Consider the following 16,860-nt stretch of genomic DNA (forward strand, 5'->3'; position numbering starts at 1 on the left):
CCATAGAGAAGTCTATATCTGACCTATTGAACTCATTTCTGGTGAAAAGTTCCTCAAAATAGTTTAAAACAATATAAACTTATAGATTCCTTCTGATGTTATATTAGCTATACATAGGTCAATTTTTGACCTCCAGGAACACATTTATGGCCCACGGGTACTTGATCTATGGGTGAGTATACCGAGAGATTTACTTCTCATGATGTAATTTCAGCCAGACAAATATTTGACCTCCTTCTGATTTTATAGAAGATATACATTGGTCAATTATATTAGATATACATAGGTCAATTTTTGACCTCCAGGAACACATTTATGTCCCACGGGTACTTGATCTGTGGGTTAATATACCGATAGATTTACTTCTCGTGATGTCATTGAACTCATTTCTGGTCAAAGGTTCCTCAAAAAGTTTAAAACAATGTAAACTTTTAGACTTCTTCTGATGTTATATTAGATATACATAGATCAATTTTTGACCACCAGGAACACATTTATGGCACATTTCCAGAAGAAAATGTGAAGTGGAGCTTGAAGCGGCAAATCTCAGCACCCGGTTGCTAGGGTGTTCTGGGTGGTTGCTAGGTGGTTTTTTTTAGGGTATTCTGGGTGGTTGCTATGGTGTTGCTATGCGGTTGCTAGGGTATTCTGGGTGGTTGCAAAGTTGTTCTGGGTGGTTGCTAGGGTGTTGCTAGGCGGTTGCTGGGGTATTCTGGGTGGTTGCTATGGTGTTGCTATGTGGTTGCTAGGGTGTTGCTAGGCGATTGCTGGGGTGTTAATGGTGGTTGCTAGGGTGTTGCCAGATGGTTGCTGGGGTGTTCTGGTTTGTTTCTAGGGTGTTCTGGATGGTTGCTAGGCTGTTGCTCTGTGGTTGCTAGGGTGTTCTGGTTGGTTGGAGATTTACTTCTCATGATGTCATTTCAGCCAGAAAAATATTTTACCTACTGAACATGTTTCTGGTCCAAAAATACTTGATCTTGAACTTTCCACACATACTTACAGACTATGTAATATAACATTCTGATGTTATATTACATAGTTCAATTTTTGACCTCCATGAACACTTTTATGGCCCATGGGTACTTGATCTGTGGGTTAATATACCGAGAGATTTACATCTCATGATGTCATTTCAGCCAGACAAATATTTGACCTACTGAACATGTTTCTGGCCCAAAAAATCTTGATCTTGAACTTTCCATACAGACTCATAGACTCCAACAGATGCTTCCTAAGAAGCCATAGAGAAGTCCATATCTGACATATTGAACTCATTTCTGGTCAAAGGTTTCTCAAAAAGTTTAAAACAATATAGACTTTTAGACTCCTACTGATGTTATATTAGATATACATTGGTCAATTTTGACATCCATGAACACATTTATGGCACATTTCCTGAAGAAAATGTGAAATGGAGCTTGAAGCGGCAAATCTCAGCACCCGGTTGCTAGGGTGTTCTGGGAGGTTGCTACGGTGTTCTGGGTGGTTGGTCGTTTTTTTTTTAGGGTATTCTGGGTGGTTACTATGGTGTTGTTATGCGGTTGCTAGGGTATTCTGGGTGGTTGCGAAGGTGTTCTGGGTGGTTGCTAGGGTGTTGCTATGTGGTTGCTAGGGTATTCTGGGTGGTTGCGAAGCTGTTCTGGGTGGTTGCTAGGGTGTTGCTAGGCGGTTGCTAGGGTATTCTGGGTGGTTGCGAAGGTGTTCTGGGTGGTTGCTGGGTTGTTCTGGTTTGTTTCTAGGGTGTTCTGGGTGGTTGCTATGATGTTGCTTGGTGGTTGCTAGGGTGTTCTGGTTGGTTGGAGATTTATTTCTCATGATGTCATTTCAGCCAGAAAAATATTTTACCTACTAAACATGTTTCTGGCCCAAAAGTACTAGATCTTGAACTTTCCATACATATTCATAGACTATGTAATATAACATTCAGATGTTATATTACATAGGTCAATTTTTGACCTCCATGAATACTTTTATGGCCCACGGGTACTTGGATCTGTTGGTTAATATACCGAGAGATTTACATCTCATGATGTCATTTCAGCCAGACAAATACCTCCAGAAACACATTTATGGTCCACGGGTATTTGATGTTTGGGTTAATGTACCGAGAGCTTTGCTTCTCATGATGTCATTTCAGCCAGAAATATATTTGACCTTCTGAACATATATCTGGCCCAAAAGTACTCGACCTTGTACTTTCCATTCATACTCATTGACTCCAACAGATGCTTCCTAAGCCATAGAGAAGTCCATATCTGACACATTGAAGTAATTTCTGGTCAAAGATTTCTCAAAAAGTTTAAAACAATATAAACTTTTAGACTCCTTCTGATGTTATATTAGATATACATAGGTCAATTTTGACCTCCATGAACACATTTATGGCACATTTCCATAAGAAAATGTGAAGTGGAGCTTGAAGCGGCAAATCTCAGCAACCGGTTGCTAGGGTATTCTGGGAGGTTGCTACGGTGTTCTGGGTGGTTGCTAGGTGTTTTTTTAGGGTATTCTGGGTGGTTGCTATGGTGTTGCTATGCGGTTGCTAGGGTATTCTGGGTGGTTGCGAAGGTGTTCTGGGTGGTTGCTAGGGTGTTGCTAGGCGGTTGCTGGGGTATTCTGGGTGGTTGCTATGGTGTTGCTATGCGGTTGCTAGGGTGTAGCTAGGCGATTGCTGGGGTGTTAATGGTGGTTGCTAGGGTGTTGCCAGATGGTTGCTGGGGTGTTCTGGTTTGTTTCTAGGGTGTTCTGGATGGTTGCTACGCTGTTGCTTGGTGGTTGCTAGGGTGTTCTGGTTGGTTGGAGATTTACTTCTCATGATGTCATTTCAGCCAGAAAAATATTTTACCTACTGAACATGTTTCTGGTCCAAAAATACTTGATCTTGAACTTTCCACACATACTCACAGACTATGTAATATAACATTCTGATGTTATATTACATAGGTCAGTTTTTGACCTCCATGAACACTTTTATGGCCCACGGGTACTTGGATCTGTTGGTTAATATACAGAGAGATTTACATCTCATGATGTCATTTCAGCCAGACAAATATTTGACCTACTGAACATGTTTCTGGCCCAAAAGTACTTGATCTTGAACTTTCCATACATACTCATAGACCATGCAATATAACATTCTGATGTTATATTACATAGGTCAATTTTTGACCTCCATGAACACTTTTATGGCCCACGGGTACTTGGATCTGTTGGTTAATATGCCAAGAGATTTACATCTCATGATGTCATTTCAGCCAGACAAATATTTGACCTACTGAACATGTTTCTAGCCCAAAAGTGCTTGATCTTGAACTTTCCAAACATACTCATAGACTCCAACAGATGCTTCCTAAGCCACAGAGAAGTCCATGTCTGACATATTGAACTCATTTCTGGTCAAAGGTTTCTCAAAAAGTTTAAAACAATATAGACTTTTAGACTCCTTCTGATGTTATATTAGATATACATAGGTCAATTTTGACCTCAATGAACACATTTATGGCACATTTCCTGAAGAAAATGTGAAGTGGAGCTTGAAGCGGCAAACCTCAGCACCCGGTTGCTAGGGTGTTCTGGGAGGTTGCTACGGTGTTCTGGGTGGTTGGTAGTTTTTTTTTTAGGGTATTCTGGGTGGTTGCTATGGTGTTGCTATGCGGTTGCTAGGGTATTCTGGGTGGTTTTTAGGGTGTTGCTATTTGGTTGCTAGGGTATTCTGGGTGGTTGCGAAGCTGTTCTGGGTGGGTGCTAGGGTGTTCTGGTTTGTTTCTAGGGTGTTCTGGGTGGTTGCTATGCTGTTGCTTGGTGGTTGCTAGGGTGTTCTGGTTGGTTGGAGATTTATTTCTCATGATGTCATTTCAGCCAGAAAAATATTTTACCTACTAAACATGTTTCTGGCCCAAAAGTACTTGATCTTGAACTTTCCATACATACTCATAGACTATGTAATATAACATTCTGATGTTATATTACATAGGTCAATTTTTGACCTCCATGAACACTTTTATGGCCCACTGGTACTTGATCTGTGGGTTAATATACCGAGAGATTTACATCTCATGATGTAATTTCAGCCAGACAAATATTTGACCTACTGAACATGTTTCTGGGCCAAAAGTACTTGACCTTGTACTTTCCATTCATACTCATAGACTCCAACAGATGCTTCCTAAGCCATAGAGAAGTCCATATCTGACATATTGAACTAATTTCTGGTCAAAGATTTCTCAAAAAGTTTAAAACAATATAAACTTTTAGACTCCTTCTGATGTTATATTAGATATACATAGGTCAATTTTGTCCTCCACGAACACATTTATGGCACATTTCCAGAAGAAAATGTGAAGTGGAGCTTGAAGCGGCAAATCTCAGCACCCGGTTGCTAGGGTGTTCTGGGAGGTTGCTACGGTGTTCTGGGTGGTTGATAGGTGGTTTTTTTAGGGTATTCTGGGTGGTTGCTATGGTGTTGCTATGCGGTTGCTAGGGTTTTCTGGGTGGTTGCGAAGGTGTTCTGGGTGGTTGCTAGGGTGTTGCTAGGCGGTTGCTTGGGTATTCTGGGTGGTTGCTATGGTGTTGCAATGCGGTTGCTAGGGTGTTGCTAGGCGATTGCTGGGGTGTTAATGGTGGTTGCTAGGGTGTTTCCAGATGGTTGCTGGGGTGTTCTGGTTTGTTTCTAGGGTGTTCTGATGGTTGCTAGGCTGTTGCTTGGTGGTTGCTATGGTGTTCTGGTTGGTTGGAGATTTAATTGTCATGATGTCATTTCAGCCAGAAAAATATTTTACCTACTGAACATGTTTCTGGTCCAAAAATACTTGATCTTGAACTTTCCACACATACTTAGACTATGTAATATAACATTCTGATGTTATATTACATAGGTCAATTTTTGACCTCCATGAACACTTTTATGGCCCATGGGTACTTGATCTGTGGGTTAATATACCGAGAGATTTACATCTCATGATGTCATTTCAGCCAGACAAATATTTGACCTACTGAACATGTTTCTGGCCCAAAAGTACTTGATCTTAAACTTTCCATACATACTCATAGACCATGCAATATAACATTCTGATGTTATATTACATAGGTAAATTTTTGACCTCCATGAACACTTTTATGGCCCACGGGTACTTGGATCTGTTGGTTAATATACCGAGAGATTTACATCTCATGATGTCATTTCAGCCAGACAAATATTTGACCTACTGAACATGTTTCTGGCCCAAAAGGACTTGATCTTGAACTTTCCAAACATACTCATATACTCCAACAGATGCTTCCTAAGCCAGAGAGAAGTCCATATCTGATCTATTGAACTCATTTCTGGTCAAAGGTTTCTCAAAAATTTTAAAACAATATAGACTTTTAGACTCCTTCTGATGTTATATTAGATATACATAGGTCAATTTTGACCTCCATGAACACATTTATGGCACATTTCCTGAAGAAAATGTGAAGTGGAGCTTGAAGCGGCAAATCTCAGCATCCGGTTGCTAGGGTGTTCTGGGAGGTTGCTACGGTGTTCTGGGTGGTTGGTAGTTTTTTTTTTAGGGTATTCTGGGTTGTTGCTATGCGGTTGCTAGGGTATTCTGGGTGGTTGCGAAGGTGTTCTGAGTGGTTGCTAGGGTGTTGCTATGTGGTTGCTAGGGTGTTCTGGGTGGTTGCGAAGCTGTTCTGGGTGGTTGCTAGGGTGTTGCTAGGCAGTTGCTAGGGTATTCTGGGTGGTTGCGAAGGTGTTCTGGGTGGTTGCCTTAGTTGTTCTGGTTTGTTTCTAGGGTGTTCTGGGTGGTTGCTATGCTGTTGCTTGGTGGTTGCTAGGGTGTTCTGGTTAGTTGGAGATTTATTTCTCATGATGTCATTTCAGCCAGAAAAATATTTTACCTACTAAACATGTTTCTGGCCCAAAAGTACTAGATCTTGAACTTTCCATACATATTCATAGACTATGTAATATAACATTCTGATGTTATATGACATAGGTCAAATTTTGACCTCCATGAATACTTTTATGGCCCACGGGTACTTGATCTGTGGGTTAATATACCGAGAGATTTACATCTCATGATGTCATTTCAGCCAGACAAATATTTGACCTACTGAACATGTTTCTGGCCCAAAAGTTCTTGATCTTGAACTTTCCATACAGACTCATAGACTCCAATAGATGCTTCCTAAGAAGCCATAGAGAAGTCCATATCTGACCTATTGAACTCATTTCTGGTGAAAAGTTCCTCAAAATAGTTTAAAACAATATAAACTTATAGATTCCTTCTGATGGTATATTAGCTATACATAGGTCAATTTTTGACCTCCAGAAACACAAATGTATAAATATGGCCCACGGGTACTTGATCTATGGGTGAGTATACCGAGAGATTTACTTCTCATGATGTAATTTCAGCCAGACAAAAATTTGACCTCCTTCTGATGTTATATAAGATATACATTGGTCAAATATATTAGATATAGGTCAATTTTTGACCTCCAGGAACACATTTATGTCCCGCGGGTACTTGATCTGTGGGTTAATATACCGATAGATTTACTTCTCGTGATGTCATTGAACTCATTTCTGGTCAAAGGTTCCTCAAAAAGTTTAAAACAATGTAAACTTTTAGACTTCTTGTGATGTTATATTAGATATACATAGATCAATTTTTGACCACCAGGAACACATTTATGGCACATTTCCAGAAGAAAATGTGAAGTGGAGCCTGAAGTGGCAAATCTCACCACCCGGTTGCTAGGGTGTTCTGTGTGGTTGCTAGGTGGTTGTTAGGGTATTCTGGGTGGTTGCTATGGTGTTTTTATGTGGTTGCTAGGTGCTAATGTTGCTAGGCGGTTGCCAGGTTGTTCTGGATGGTTGCTAGGGTGTTGCTAGGTGGTTGCTGGGGTGTTCTTGTTTGTTGGTGTTGGTTTCTGGGTGGTTGCTAGGGTGTTTTAGGTCGTTACTATGGTATTCTGGGTTGTTGCTATGGTGTTACCAGGTGGTTGGTAGTGTTCACATATGGTTACTAAAGAGTTTCTGTAATGTTTTTGGGCATGATTTAGCTCTTAACTAATAAATTCTTTTGTAATATAATGTAATATGATATAAACTAATCAATATGTTTATATTGTTTGAAACCTTTTGAGGACCCTTTTAACATAACAATATAAACTTATAGAGTCCTTCTGATGTTGTATTAGCTATACATGGGTCAATTTTTGACCTATGTAACACATTTATGGCACATTTTCAGAAGAAAATGTGAAGTGCTGGTTGCAGTGGCAAATCTCACCACCCGGTTGCTAGGGTGTTCCCGGTGGTTGCTACAGTGTTCTGGGTGGTTGCTAGGTGGTTGTTAGGGTATTCCGGGTGGTTGCTAGGGTGTTGCTAGGGTGTTCTGGGTGGTTACTAGGGTGTTGCTAGGTGGTTGCTAGGGTGCTCTGGTTGGTTGCTATGGTGTTGCTAAGGTGTTCTGGGTGGTTGCTAGGCGGTTGCTAGAGTGTTGCTAAGGTGTTCTGGGTGGTTGCTAGGGTGATTTAGGTGGTTACTATGGTAGTCTGTGTGGTTCCTATGGTGTTTCTAGGTGGTTGGTAGTGTCCAAATTACTATAGAGTTTTTATAATGTTTTTGGCAAGTGATTTATATATCATCAAAAGGAGCCCATAAGTTTTTCAGAAATAATTTCAATAGGTCAGATGTGGACAATTCTATATGGCCTAGGAACCATCAAAAGGAGTCTATGAGTATGTAGAAAGTTCAAGATCAAGTACACATGGGCAAGAAATACAGTCTCTAGGACAAATATCTGTCTGGCTAAAATAACATGATAAGAGGTCATTCTGTATAGTATCCTGATTTTCAAAGAACACCTTAGCCAAAAATATGTTCAGTAGTTAAAATAAGGACTCTTGTATGGCTTCAGTAACATCAAAAGGAGTTAATGAGTATGTTTAGAATGTTCAAGATCAAGTACTCGTGGGCCAGAACTATGTTCAGTAGGTCAAAAAGGAACCTATCTATAGCTCATGTAATATCAGAAGGAGTCTAAAAGTTTTTCTTGTTTAAAATCTTTTGAGGACCCTTTGACCAGACATGAGTTAAATACTTAAGATATGGACATTCTATATGCCTTAAGAAGCATCAAAAGGAGTCTATGAGAATTTATACAAAAAGTTCGAGACCTAGTACTCGTCGGCAAGGACTATGTTTGTGGGTCAATGAGGAACCTCTAGGCCTAGGAAGTAGTCTAAGAAGTAGCATAAGAAGTAGTCCATTTAGTATGTATAGAAAGTTCAATATCAGGTACTCGTGGGACAGATATATGTTCAGTATGTTCCTGCTCATAAAACATCATAAGTAGTAAATATCAATGTATAGTTTCCTAATGATCAAGTACCCTTTGACCAGAAATGAGTTCAATGGGTCAGATATAAACAATTTATATGGCTAATGTGTTCATTAGGTAAAATAAGGACTCTTGTATGGCTTCAGTAACAGCAAAAGGAGTCAATGAGCATGTTTAGAAAGTTTAAGATCTAGTACTCGTGGGCCAGAACTATGTTCAGTAGGTCAAATAGGAACCTTTGTATAGCTTATATATCATCAAAAGGTGTCTAATAAGCTTATATTGTTTAAAAACTTTTGAGGTCCCTTTTACCAGAAATGAGTTCAATAGCTATACTATGCACTGTAAAGCTCATGTGTTGTTTTCTCGTCTGTGCACAAATAAATTAGTTTGTAAAATAGAAATGCATGCAAAATCACGTTATATCTTTTCATTGCAACGAGAAACAAGTTATATCTATCATGCAATGCGACGAAACACATCTCAGGTGTTTTCTTTTTATTGCACAGAGGTTAGTTATTGCGTGCATAATCATAACAAGGAACAAGTTAGATATGTCATGCAGTGCGATAAAACACATCTTAGGTGTTTTCTTTTCATTACACAGAGGTTAGTTATAGCGTGCATATGCATAACGAGGAACAAGTTAGATATGTCATGCAATGCACTGAAACCCATGCATGTTAGGTGTTTTCTTTTCACTGCAGAGAAGTTAGTTATTTGCGTGCATATGCATAACGAGAAACAAGTTGTATATATCATGCAATGCAATGAAACACATATTAAGTGTTTTCTTTTCATTGCACAGAGGTTAGATATTACGTGGATATGCATAACGAGGAACAAGTTAGATAGGTCATGCAATGCGATGAAACACATTTTAGGTGCTTTCTTTTCATTGCACAGAGGTTAGTTATTGCGTGCATTTTCATAACAAGTAAAAAGTTAGATATGTCATGCAGTGCGAGAAAACACATCTTAGGTGTTTTCTTTTTTAAGTGCACAGAGGTTAGTTATTGCGTGCATATGCATAACGTGGAACAAGTTAGATATGTCATGCAATGCACTGAAACCCATGTTAGGTGTTTTCTTTTCACTGCAGAGAGGTTACTTATTTGCGTGCATATGCATAACGAGAAACAAGTTATATCTATCATGCAATGCAATGAAACACATCAAAGGTGTTTTCTATTTATTACACAGAGGTTAGTTATTACGTGCATATGGATTACGAGGAACAAATTAGATATGTCATGCAATGCACTGAAACCCATGTTAGGTGTTTTCTTTTCACTGCAGAGAGATTAGCTATTTGCGTGCATATATGTAACGAGAAACAAGTTATATCTGTCTTGCAATGCAATGAAACACATCTTAGGTGTTTTCTTTTCATTGCACAGAGGATAGTTATTGCATGCTTAAATAACGAGGAACAAGTTAGATTAGGTCATGCAATGCATTGAAACAGATCTTAGTTGTTTTCTTTTCATTGCACAGAGGTTATTGCGTGCATAGGCATAACGAGGAACAAGTTAGATATGTCAATGCAATGCAATGAAACACATCTAAGGTGTTTTCTTTTCACTGCACAGAGCGAGTTATTGCGTGCATATGCATAACGAGAAACAAGTTAGATCTGTCATGCAATGCACTGAAACACATCTTAGGTGTTTTCTTTTCACTGCACGAGCGAGTTATTGCGTGCATTTGCATAACGAGAAACAAGTTAGATCTGTCATGCAATGCACTGAAACACTACTTAGGTGTTTTCTTTTCACTGCACAGAGGTTAATTATTGCGTGCATATGCATAACGAGGAACAAGTTAGATATGTCATGCAATGCGATGAAACACATCTTAGGTGTTTTCTTTTCACTGCACAGAGGTTAGTTATTGCGTGCATATGCATAACGAGGAACAAGTTAGATATGTCATGCAATGCAATGAAACACATCTTAGGTGTTTTCTTTTCATTGCAGAGAGCGAGTTATTGCGTGTATATGCATAACGAGAACCAAGTTAGATCTGTCATGCAATGCATTGAAACACATCTTAGTTGTTTTCTTTTCATTGCAAAGAGGTTAGTTATTCCGTGCATATGCATAACGAGTAACAAGTAAGATATGTCATGTAATGCACTGAAACACATCTTAGGTGTTTTCTTTTCACTGCACAGAGCGAGTTATTGCGTGCATATGCATAACGAGAAACAAGTTAGATCTGTCATGCAATGCACTGAAACACATCTTAGGTGTTTACTTTTCACTGCACAGAGCGAGTTATTGCGTGCATATGCATAACGAGGAACAAGTTAGATATGTCATGCAATGCAATGAAACACATCTTAGGTGTTTTCTTTTCATTGCAGAGAGCGAGTTATTGCGTGTATATGCATAACGAGAACCAAGTTAGATCTGTCATGCAATGCATTGAAACACATCTTAGTTGTTTTCTTTTCATTGCAAAGAGGTTAGTTATTCCGTGCATATGCATAACGAGTAACAAGTAAGATATGTCATGTAATGCACTGAAACACATCTTAGGTGTTTTCTTTTCACTGCACAGAGCGAGTTATTGCGTGCATATGCATAACGAGAAACAAGTTAGATCTGTCATGCAATGCACTGAAACACATCTTAGGTGTTTACTTTTCACTGCACAGAGCGAGTTATTGCGTGCATATGCATAACGAGGAACAAGTTAGATATGTCATGCAATGCGATGAAACACATCTTAGGTGTTTTCTTTTCACTGCAGAGGTTAGTTATTGCGTGCATATGCATAACGAGGAACAAGTTAGATATGTCATGCGATGCAATGAAACACATCTTAGGTGTTTTCTTTTCATTGGACAGAGGTTAGTTATCGTGTGCATGTGCAATGCAATCCTAAAGCACAAGCATTGCAAATCTCTTCGTTGCACAAAGGAACAAGTTAGTGTGTGCATTGTAAAGCGATCGCTCTTTTGATGTTTTCTCGTGAAAACAGAAATTAATTAGTTGTAGAATGGAAATGCATGGAAAAGCACTCGTGTTTTAGCTTTTCTTTTCATTGCAAAGAAAAATAAGTTAGAAAATGTAAGAATTGCAATGAAACAACACACGTTATCCAGTCAAAGCATAAGGAAGGGTTTAGTTCTTGAATGCAATAAAGTGCATATTACATATTTTTGATGCACAACGTTCTTCATGCACAATCCACATCTCTTCATTGCACAAAGCAACGGGTGTTGTTTTATTGCAATGCATAAAATATCGAACTTGTTCCTCATTGCAATGAAAAGAAAATGTATGCATGTGCTTTCGCATGCATTTCTATTTTACAAACTAGATTGTTTGTGCACAGACGAGAAAACATCACGTTATGCCTTTTCATTGCAACGAAGAACAGTTAGATTGTTATGCAATCCAATGAAACTAGATATTAGGTGTTTTCTTTTCATTTGCACAGAGAAACATGTTAGTTATTGAGTGCACAACGTTAGACGTTAGATGTGTTTTTGTTGAACAACGGAATGAGTTAGATATTGCATGCGTTCCTCTGTTGCACAAAGGAACGAGTAAGTTATTGCATTGCACGACCGCTCAAGTGATGTTTTTTCGTCAGTGCACAAAAGAATTAGTAGTAGAATCCATGCGAAAGAGTTAAAGGGTCCTCAAAGCTTTTAATAAATATTACCTTATTGACTTTTGATGATTTGTAAGCTATAGATAGTTTCCTTTTTGTCCTAGTGAACATATTTCTGGCTCACGGGTACTTGATTCTAAGCCATAGAGAAGTCCATATCTGACCTATTGTACTAATGTCTGGTCTATGTTTCCTCAAATGTTTTTAAATAATATCAACTGATAGACTCAATCTGATGTTATATACATAGGTTCCTTTTTGACCTACTGAACATGTTTCTAGCCTATGGGTAATTAATTGATCCTTCTCATGATGTTATTTCAGCCAGAAAGATATTTGACCTACTGAACATATTTCTGGCCCAAAAGTACTTAATCTTGAACTTTCCATACATACTCATAGACTCCAATAAATGCTTCCTAAGCCATGGAAAAGTCCATGTCTGACCTTTTGAACTAATTTCTGGTCAAAGGTTCCTCAAAAACTTTAAAACGATATAAACTTATAGACTCCTTCTGATGTTATATTACATAGGTCAATGTTTGACCTCCAGGAACACTTTTATGGCCCACAGGTCCTTGGTATGTGGGTTATTATACCGAGAGATTTGCTTCTCATGATGTAATTTCAGCCATAAATATATTTGACCTACTGAACATATATCTGGCCCAAAAGTACTTGAACTTGAACTTTCCAAACATACTCACAGACTCCAACAGATGCTTCCTAAGCCACAGAGAAGTCCATATCTGACATATTGAACTCATTTCTGGTGAAAGGTTTCTCAAAAAGTTTAAAACAATATAGACTTTTAGACTCCTTCTGATGTTATATTAGATATACATAGGTCAATTTTGACCTCCATGAACACATTTATGGCACATTTCCTGAAGAAAATGTGAAGTGGAGCTTGAAGCGGCAAATCTCAGCACCCGGTTGCTAGGGTGTTCTGGGAGGTTGCTACGGTGTTCTGGGTGGTTGTTAGGTGTTTTTTTAGGGTATTCTGGGTGGTTGCTATGGTGTTGCTAGGCGGTTGCTAGGGTATTCTGGGTGGTTGCGAAGGTGTTCTGGGTGGTTGCTAGGGTGTTGCTATGTGGTTGCTAGGATATTCTGGGTGGTTGCGAAGGTGTTCTGGGTGGTTTCTAGGGTGTTGCTAGGCGGTTGCTAGGGTATTCTGGGTGGTTGCGAAGGTGTTCTGGGTGGTTGCTATGCTGTTGCTTGGTGGTTGCTAGGGTGTTCTGGTTGGTTGGAGATTTAATATACCGAGAGATTTACATCTCATGATGTCATTTCAGCCAGACAAATATTTGACCTACTGAACATGTTTCTGGCCCAAAAGTTCTTGATCTTGAACTTTCCATACAGACTCATAGACTCCAATAGATGCTTTCTAAGAAGCCATAGAGAAGTCCATATCTGACCTATTGAACTCATTTCTGGTGAAAAGTTCCTCAAAATAGTTTAAAACAATATAAACTTATAGATTCCTCCTGATGTTATATTAGCTATACATAGGTCAATTTTTGACCTCCAGGAACACATTTATGGCCCACGGGTACTTGATCTATGGGTGAGTATACCGAGAGATTTACTTCTCATGATGTAATTTCAGCCAGACAAATATTTGACCTCCTTCTGATTTTATAGAAGATATACATTGGTCAATTATATTATATATACATAGGTCAATTTTTGACCTCCAGGAACACATTTATGTCCCACGGGTACTTGATCTGTGGGTTAATATACCGATAGATTTACTTCTCGTGATGTCATTGAACTCATTTCTGGTCAAAGGTTCCTCAAAAAGTTTAAAACAATGTAAACTTTTAGACTTCTTCTGATGTTATATTAGATATACATAGATCAATTTTTGACCACCAGGAACACATTTATGGCACATTTCCAGAAGAAAATGTGAAGTGGAGCTTGAAGCGGCAAATCTCAGCACCCGGTTGCTAGGGTGTTCTGGGTGGTTGCTAGGTGGTTTTTTTTAGGGTATTCTGGGTGGTTGCTATGGTGTTGCTATGCGGTTGCTAGGGTATTCTGGGTGGTTGCAAAGTTGTTCTGGGTGGTTGCTAGGGTGTTGCTAGGCGGTTGCTGGGGTATTCTGGGTGGTTGCTATGGTGTTGCTATGTGGTTGCTAGGGTGTTGCTAGGCGATTGCTGGGGTGTTAATGGTGGTTGCTAGGGTGTTGCCAGATGGTTGCTGGGGTGTTCTGGTTTGTTTCTAGGGTGTTCTGGATGGTTGCTAGGCTGTTGCTTGGTGGTTGCTAGGGTGTTCTGGTTGGTTGGAGATTTACTTCTCATGATGTCATTTCAGCCAGAAAAATATTTTACCTACTGAACATGTTTCTGGTCCAAAAATACTTGATCTTGAACTTTCCACACATACTTACAGACTATGTAATATAACATTCTGATGTTATATTACATAGTTCAATTTTTGACCTCCATGAACACTTTTATGGCCCATGGGTACTTGATCTGTGGGTTAATATACCGAGAGATTTACATCTCATGATGTCATTTCAGCCAGACAAATATTTGACCTACTGAACATGTTTCTGGCCCAAAAAATCTTGATCTTGAACTTTCCATACAGACTCATAGACTCCAACAGATGCTTCCTAAGAAGCCATAGAGAAGTCCATATCTGACATATTGAACTCATTTCTGGTCAAAGGTTTCTCAAAAAGTTTAAAACAATATAGACTTTTAGACTCCTACTGATGTTATATTAGATATACATAGGTCAATTTTGACATCCATGAACACATTTATGGCACATTTCCTGAAGAAAATGTGAAATGGAGCTTGAAGCGGCAAATCTCAGCACCCGGTTGCTAGGGTGTTCTGGGAGGTTGCTACGGTGTTCTGGGTGGTTGGTCGTTTTTTTTTTAGGGTATTCTGGGTGGTTACTGTGGTGTTGCTATGCGGTTGCTAGGGTATTCTGGGTGGTTGCGAAGGTGTTCTGGGTGGTTGCTAGGGTGTTGCTATGTGGTTGCTAGGGTATTCTGGGTGGTTGCGAAGCTGTTCTGGGTGGTTGCTAGGGTGTTGCTAGGCGGTTGCTAGGGTATTCTGGGTGGTTGCGAAGGTGTTCTGGGTGGTTGCTGGGTTGTTCTGGTTTGTTTCTAGGGTGTTCTGGGTGGTTGCTATGATGTTGCTTGGTGCTTGCTAGGGTGTTCTGGTTGGTTGGAGATTTATTTCTCATGATGTCATTTCAGCCAGAAAAATATTTTACCTACTAAACATGTTTCTGGCCCAAAAGTACTAGATCTTGAACTTTCCATACATATTCATAGACTATGTAATATAACATTCTGATGTTATATTACATAGGTCAATTTTTGACCTCCATGAATACTTTTATGGCCCACGGGTACTTGGATCTGTTGGTTAATATACCGAGAGATTTACATCTCATGATGTCATTTCAGCCAGACAAATACCTCCAGAAACACATTTATGGTCCACGGGTATTTGATGTTTGGGTTAATGTACCGAGAGCTTTGCTTCTCATGATGTCATTTCAGCCAGAAATATATTTGACCTTCTGAACATATATCTGGCCCAAAAGTACTCGACCTTGTACTTTCCATTCATACTCATTGACTCCAACAGATGCTTCCTAAGCCATAGAGAAGTCCATATCTGACATATTGAAGTAAATTCTGGTCAAAGATTTCTCAAAAAGTTTAAAACAATATAAACTTTTAGACTCCTTCTGATGTTATATTAGATATACATAGGTCAATTTTGACCTCCATGAACACATTTATGGCACATTTCCATACGAAAATGTGAAGTGGAGCTTGAAGCGGCAAATCTCAGCAACCGGTTGCTAGGGTATTCTGGGAGGTTGCTACGGTGTTCTGGGTGGTTGCTAGGTGTTTTTTTAGGGTATTCTGGGTGGTTGCTATGGTGTTGCTATGCGGATGCTAGGGTATTCTGGGTGGTTGCGAAGGTGTTCTGGGTGGTTGCTAGGGTGTTGCTAGGTGGTTGCTGGGGTATTCTGGGTGGTTGCTATGGTGTTGCTATGCGGTTGCTAGGGTGTAGCTAGGCGATTGCTGGGGTGTTAATGGTGGTTGCTAGGGTGTTGCCAGATGGTTGCTGGGGTGTTCTGGTTTGTTTCTAGGGTGTTCTGGATGGTTGCTACGCTGTTGCTTGGTGGTTGCTAGGGTGTTCTGGTTGGTTGGAGATTTACTTCTCATGATGTCATTTCAGCCAGAAAAATATTTTACCTACTGAACATGTTTCTGGTCCAAAAATACTTGATCTTGAACTTTCCACACATACTCACAGACTATGTAATATAACATTCTGATGTTATATTACATAGGTCAGTTTTTGACCTCCATGAACACTTTTATGGCCCACGGGTACTTGGATCTGTTGGTTAATATACAGAGAGATTTACATCTCATGATGTCATTTCAGCCAGACAAATATTTGACCTACTGAATATGTTTCTGGCCCAAAAGTACTTGATCTTGAACTTTCCATACATACTCATAGACCATGCAATATAACATTCTGATGTTATATTACATAGGTCAATTTTTGACCTCCATGAACACTTTTATGGCCCACGGGTACTTGGATCTGTTGGTTAATATGCCAAGAGATTTACATCTCATGATGTCATTTCAGCCAGACAAATATTTGACCTACTGAACATGTTTCTGGCCCAAAAGTGCTTGATCTTGAACTTTCCAAACATACTCATAGACTCCAACAGATGCTTCCTAAGCCACAGAGAAGTCCATGTCTGACATATTGAACTCATTTCTGGTCAAAGGTTTCTCAAAAAGTTTAAAACAATATAGACTTTTAGACTCCTTCTGATGTTATATTAGATATACATAGGTCAATTTTGAACTCAATGAACACATTTATGG

Source organism: Pimephales promelas, chromosome 10 (assembly GCF_988280905.1).
Source record: "Pimephales promelas chromosome 10, fPimPro1.hap1.1, whole genome shotgun sequence".
NCBI lineage: Eukaryota > Metazoa > Chordata > Actinopteri > Cypriniformes > Leuciscidae > Pimephales > Pimephales promelas.